We start from the raw sequence: 7,544 nt of genomic DNA, 5'->3' as shown, positions 1-7,544 counted from the left end.
ATGTCTACAAGTGTGTTTCCAGAAAGATTTAACTGAAGAAAGAAAACCAATCCTGAGTATGAGTGGTGGCATTCTATGGGTTGAGGCCCTAAACAAATGAAGAAGAAGAGCAGAACACCAGCATTTATCTTTCTTTGCTTCCTGTGGACACAATATAACCAGATGCCTCCTGCCAGAATAACCTATCCTTTCAAACTGTGGCCCCATGTAAACCAGTTTTTCCTTAAGTTGCTCTTGTCAGGTTTTATCTGTTTTGCAGCAGATATTTATTAGGGAGAACACATTGGAAGTGGGTATACATTGTATTATTTATAATCGTGTTACCTGGATATCATCTAACACCTTCCCCTATAAGAATTGATTACAACTAGCTAAGATACATGCTTCCATATTTGTTGATAAATGCTTGTAATGGGGTGATATTTAAAATTCTAATAATATATTTTCCTAAAATATTTCAATTGCCAGGTTATGTATGAGATGCTGCAATTGTATGTGAGTTAGAGTTTAACTGATGATTTTATGAATAATCACCATATAATTACCTGGATTTATCATCATCTTAAATTAAATAAAAATTCTTTGCAACAGAAGTTTCCTATGAATATGAAAGTGGAGATTTTCTTATTAGTTCAACCTGATTATTAGAGATGGGTTTCTCTGGTAGTAAGAATGGGAATGGCACCCATGGGGAAAATGTTTTTTCATACAATATATTCTGATCATGGTTTCCCTCCTCCTAGATCCTCCCTTTTCATGTCCTTTCTTTCTCTTTCTTTTTAGAAAATAGGCAAATAAATAAGAAAACAAATTAGAACTTTAGAAAAAAGAAAAAACACAAGAAACACACACAAAATACAAAATTGGAAACCATAATACACAAGCAAAGTACTAATAAAAGAGAAAATGGCAGGACAAAGCAATGGAAGACAAAATGCTTACAAAGATACCACTAAGTTTTTGCTTTGTTTTGGCCATAGACTTCTAGGCATGGAGCCTACTCTTAAATGTGGTTAATATACCCAGTGAGACTCCATTGGAGAAAACTAGTCTTTCCTTTGTAAGTGGATGTAAGTGGGTGTTAGAGATAGCTTTCTGATTAGATGTTGGGGTCTAAGAGTCACCCCACAAACCAACCAGGGCAACAGCTCAAAGGTGTGCGTGGACATTTCCCAGGCCAGTTTACAAAAGCTAACCCTGAAACAATGAGCTCATAGGCAGGTGCTGGAAGCGCTACCCAGTGGTTGGCCCTGACTCAAGCCATTTTAGACATAACAGTTCATATTGACCTTTAATTTGATGAGTCCTACATGAAGTTTATAGTTGTGGAATTTATTAACCTCATAGCATACAGAACATAACAAGGTATGAGGTCAGCATTACTCTCCTCTGAGTCAACTTATTTCTCTGCATCAATAACTGGCAGGTATGTTACAGTAACAATATGAAATAGCTGGCAAGCATGGAACAAAATAGCTATGGGGGCAAGCTTTGACATTAGAGATAAGAACTGGTGTCTACTTCCCCCTCTCAGCACAGGTATCCTGTCTGGCTTGAACTTGTACACACTCTGTGCATGTTTGGTCCACAATTAGTGGAACTTTGAGAAGGATTAGGTGATATGGCCTTGTTGGAGGAAGTATTTCACTGGGGTGTACCTTAATGTTTCGAAAACTCACACCATTCCCAGTTAGCGCTCTCTCTCTCTCTCTCTCTCTCTCTCTCTCTCTCTCTCTCTCTCTCTCTCTCTCCTCCTCCTCCTCCTCCTCCTCCTTCTTCTTCTTCCTACTTGTGGATAAGTTTTTAACTACTGCTCCGGTGTCATGCCTGTGTGCCTGCTCCCATGGCATGGCATATCATGATGGTTATGGACTCTAACTCTCTGGAACTATAAGCCTTGATATATGCCTTGGTCTTGGTGTTGCTTCTTAGTAACAAAAAAATAACTAAGTCTGTTTCCATGAGAAAGTGGGTAGGCACTTGGGAGGTATGTGTGATGTGGTAAATCTCTTACCCTGCACTTGGCTCTGTGCAAAGGCCCTCCCTAAAGTACCGTCTGCATCTCTAAACACTGATACATTCCCAGTTGTGGCTGGTTCCACACCTGAAACATAAGTGCTCTCCAGCCAGTCATTAGGGACAGAGGGATGGGGAGAGTGATAGAAGACAATAAATGTCACATCAAGTGCCAAGCATAAGTAAATGATGGACACCTAGAGTGGTGGTGACATCTACAATATGGCAGAGGGTGACTCAAGATGAGATAAGATAAAGAAAGGGATGGATGAATTCAGTGTTTATTTGGGCTCTAGAGTTCCCCCTCTTTAGTGTTTTAGAGAAGGCTCCCAGTTAATCACTTATTGGGGCCCTGAAGTCTCCTCTGTGAGGCATGGGGACAACCTCTATTCCTCCTGAGTTGGCAACTGTGTTCTAGGAAGATGAAGACTTGACCTGATAAGGCACAAGCTGTTTATTTCTAGTGCCTGGGCAATTGCAGAGTTGAAGAGAAAATGGGGGTACAGGACACAGTTCAGCTTGGAAAACCTGTCATAAATAATGAGCAACTTGACCATCCTAGGACAAATCAAGGAAATCAATAAGGGGTGGGAACTCTGCCAAAAGATCCCCAAAGAAGCCATGCAGGGTATATGGAGGCAAGTTACCCAAGCTTAGTGATAATATCTGACTTAACAATGATTATAACAGTCCAAAATCATGAGGAAGTAGGTCTGGGACAATACTATATCCTGACTGTGACTTCTCTACATTTGAGTTGGTAGTCATTTTCTTACAGTCATGTCTGCAAGGCATACTGGGGCACTTTGTGTGAGGTCCCAGGCAGCTGTTCAAAAGAGAGGACTGAAAGGGTAGCTCAGACAACAATGTTAGCACCATGCCCATGGCTTTCTCAGCAAGCCAGTCCAGGTGTGGAAAGATATTCAACAGGGAACCTTTACATACTGACTGCCACCTGTCTGCTACTGGGTCTGGTGGGACATACACGTGCACTCATGCCCATGTGATTGTGGTATTAATGAGGTCTCAAAAGCTCAGAAGTGATTACAGGAGTTGGATCAGGCCTGTACTTAGCCGCAGAGAGCTTTTGAGTGAAGAGAGTTCTGAGAAGAGTCTGGAGAAGAAGCCAAGTCAAGCACTATCACTGATGAAAAAGAATGCAAATACATAAACAGTTTGGGATGGCAAAACTCTTGACATAATGGACCTAGAAGTAAGCAGTGGGCCAGAGGTCATTGACATGAAATATCTGGAATTTTCCTGTCAGAGGGACAAGAAGTAAAGTTTGAGAAGATTGGATATAATCCACAATCTCACAACCCCTCCCACTCAATCACTCACCAATCTAGTTGATGTCTGCAACATTAACAATGTCCAGTCCAATAAGTACTTGATGTTCTTTTTAATGATTTGATCACATATTGATCCAGATTTGTCTCAAGCTAATTAACGAGATGAACCAATAAGGTTTGTATTCAATCAGGAGTGGTCTCATCAGTGCTTGATCCAATCAGCATTTGATCCAATTGAAGACTGATTCAGTCAAGAGTTCATTTTATTCTATGCTTGATCCAAGGAAGGATTCAACTTAGGACTTGACCCAATTTGTGTTTGGACCATTCAAAAGCAGATTCAAATATTAACTAATATAATCAGGAGATTCAGTGTCTCAGTAGCTAACCTAATCAGCTGACCATCTGTCCTGATTAGTGTTTGCTCAACTTGACACAAGCAGGAACCTTAATTAAGGAAATTCTTTTGTCAGATTTCCTATATTAACGATTAATGTCGGAGGGCTCAACCCACTGTGGGTAATGCCACCTCTAGGCAGGTAGTACTGGGTAGATTCAAAAGCAGGCTGACCAAGTCAAGGAGAGCAAGCCAGTAGGCAGATTCTGCCATTGTCTCTGCTTTGGATCTTGCTTGCCTTGTTTGAGATCCCACCTTGGGTTCTTTTAATGATAGGCCAGGACATATAAGCCAAATAAACACTTTCCTTTCAAGTGACTTTTGATCATAGTCTTTAATCACATCAATAGAAAGACACTATGTCATCTACAATCAGGAATTGAACTACAAAAGATTGATTCAATCAAGGTTCAATGTAACGAGCTTGGGTTGTAGCTAAGCTGGTAGAGCACTTGCCTACCATGCACATGGCCCTTAGTTCAATTCCTAGTACTTCATAAATCAGGAATGGTTTCTCATGCCTGTGATCCCGGGAGTAAAGAAGTAGAGCTGGGAGGATTGGAAGTTTGTGGTCCTAAGTTAAGTGAAAGACCAGCCTACAATGCATGAGATGAGGTCTCTCTCTCTTTTTTTCTTTTTTCTTTTTTTTGGAGCTGGGGACCGAACCCAGGGCCTTGTGCTTGCTACGCAAGTGCTCTACCACTGAGCTAAATCCCCAACAAGGTCTCTCTTTTAAAAGAGTCAGGCCGGGCACAGGTCTTCCTGGTTGCTGCCGCTGCAGAGAGCCCGTGGGCAGCACCCCACGAGCGAACTTGAGCCCCGGGACACAGGTAAGACCAACTTTTCTGCTGCAAGAAAGCTGCCTGGTGAGCTTGGGACACGTGGAAGCAGAATTCCTGTAGGACCGGGCACGTTCTGTGTTTACCTGAAGTCCCACACCCGCGGATCCCGGCCCGCAGCAGCTCTCTGCCCCCAGACCCTGTGAGAGAGAGACCCAACCGCCTGGTCAGGTGGGCACTCCTGAGGCTGCAGAGCGGAAGAGACCACCAACACTGCTCACCCCTGCCCACATCCCTGGCCCAAGAGGAAACTGTATAAGGCCTCTGGGCTCCCGTGGGGGAGGGCCCAGGAGCGGCAGGACCCCTGTGCCTGAGACACCACCAGAACCAGAAGGAAACAGACCGGATAAACAGTTCTCTGCACCCAAATCCCGTGGGAGGGAGAGCTGAACCTTCAGAGAGGCAGACAAGCCTGGGAAACCAGAAGAGACTGCTCTCTGCACACACATCTTGGACGCCAGAGGAAAAAGCCAAAGACCATCTGGAACCCTGGTGCACTGAAGCTCCCGGAAACGGCGGCACCCTCTTCCTGGTTGCTGCCGCTGCAGAGAGCCCTTGGGTAGCACCCCACGAGCAAACTTGAGCCTCGGGACCACAGGTAAGACCAACTTTTCTGCTGCAAGAAAGCTGCCTGGTGAACTCAAGACACAGGCCCACAGGAACAGCTGAAGACCTGTAGAGAGGAAAAACCACACGCCCGAAAGCAGAACACTCTGTCCCCATAACTGACTGAAAGAGAGGAAAACAGGTCTACAGCACTCCTGACACACAGGCTTATAGGACAGTCTAGCCACTGTCAGAAATAGCAGAACAAAGTAACACTAGAGATAATCTGATGGCGAGAGGCAAGCGCAGGAACCCAAGCAACAGAAACCAAGACTACATGGCACCATCGGAGCCCAATTCTCCCATCAAAACAAACATGGAATATCCAAACACACCAGAAAAGCAAGATCTAGTTCCAAAATCATTTTTGATCATGATGCTGGAGGACTTCAAGAAAGACGTGAAGAACTCCCTTAGAGAACAAGTAGAAGCCTACAGAGAGGAATCGCAAAAATGCCTGAAAGAATCGCAAAAATCCCTGAAAGAATTCCAGGAAAACATAAATAAACAAGTAGAAGCCCATAGAGAGGAGACACAAAAATCCCTAAAAGAATTCCAAGAAAACACAATCAAACAGTTGAAGGAATTAAAAATGGAAATAGAAGCAATCAAGAAAGAACACATGGAAACAACCCTGGATACAGAAAACCAAAAGAAGAGACAAGGAGCTGTAGATACAAGCTTCACCAACAGAATACAAGAGATGGAAGAGAGAATCTCAGGAGCAGAAGATTCCATAGAAATCATTGACTCAACTGTCAAAGATAATGTAAAGCGGAAAAAGCTACTGGTCCAAAACATACAGGAAATCCAGGACTCAATGAGAAGATCAAACCTAAGGATAATAGGTATAGAAGAGAGTGAAGACTCCCAGCTCAAAGGACCAGTAAATATCTTCAACAAAATCATAGAAGAAAACTTCCCTAACCTAAAAAAAGAGATACCCATAGACATACAAGAAGCCTACAGAACTCCAAATAGATTGGACCAGAAAAGAAACACCACCCTTCACATAATTGTCAAAACACCAAACGCACAAAATAAAGAAAGAATATTAAAAGCAGTAAGGGAAAAAGGTCAAGTAACATATAAAGGGAGACCTATCAGAATCACACCAGACTTCTCGCCAGAAACTATGAAGGCCAGAAGATCCTGGACTGATGTTATACAGACCCTAAGAGAACACAAATGCCAGCCCAGGTTACTGTATCCAGCAAAACTCTCAATTAACATTGATGGAGAAACCAAGATATTCCATGACAAAACCAAATTTACACAATATCTTTCCACAAATCCAGCACTACAAAGGATAATAAATGGTAAAGCCCAACATAAGGAGGCAAGCTATACCCTAGAAGAAGCAAGAAACTAATCGTCTTGGCAACAAAACAAAGAGAATGAAAGCACACAAACATAACCTCACATCCAAATATGAATATAACGGGAAGCAATAATCACTATTCCTTAATATCTCTCAATATCAATGGCCTCAACTCCCCAATAAAAAGACATAGATTAACAAACTGGATACGCAACGAGGACCCTGCATTCTGCTGCCTACAGGAAACACACCTCAGAGACAAAGACAGACACTACCTCAGAGTGAAAGCCTGGAAAACAACTTTCCAAGCAAATGGTCAGAAGAAGCAAGCTGGAGTAGCCATTCTAATATCAAATAAAATCAATTTCCAACTAAAAGTCATCAAAAAAGATAAGGAAGGACACTTCATATTCATCAAAGGAAAAATCCACCAAGATGAACTCTCAATCCTAAATATCTATGCCCCAAATACAAGGGCACCTACATACGTAAAAGAAACCTTACTAAAGCTCAAAGCACACATTGCACCTCACACAATAATAGTGGGAGATTTCAACACACCACTCTCATCAATGGACAGATCATGGAAACAGAAATTAAACAGTGATGTCGACAGACTAAGAGAAGTCATGAGCCAAATGGACTTAACGGATATTTATAGAACATTCTATCCTAAAGCAAAAGGATATACCTTCTTCTCAGCTCCTCATGGTACTTTCTCCAAAATTGACCATATAATTGGTCAAAAAACGGGCCTCAACAGGTATAGAAAGATAGAAATAATCCCATGAGTGCTATCGGACCACCACGGCCTAAAACTGGTCTTCAATAACAATAAGGGAAGAATGCCCACATATACATGGTAATTGAACAATGCTCTACTCAGTGATAACCTGGTCAAGGAAGAAATAAAGAAAGAAATTAAAAACTTTTTAGAATTTGATGAAAATGAAGGTACAACATACCCAAACTTATGGGACACAATGAAAGCTGTGCTAAGAGGAAAACTCATAGCGCTGAGTGCCTGCAGAAAGAAACAGGAAAGAGCGTATGTCAACAGCTTGACAGCACAC

Source organism: Rattus norvegicus, chromosome X (genome assembly GCF_036323735.1).
Source record: "Rattus norvegicus strain BN/NHsdMcwi chromosome X, GRCr8, whole genome shotgun sequence".
In the NCBI taxonomy this organism is placed as follows: domain Eukaryota; kingdom Metazoa; phylum Chordata; class Mammalia; order Rodentia; family Muridae; genus Rattus; species Rattus norvegicus.
This window is presented reverse-complemented; position numbering follows the sequence as displayed.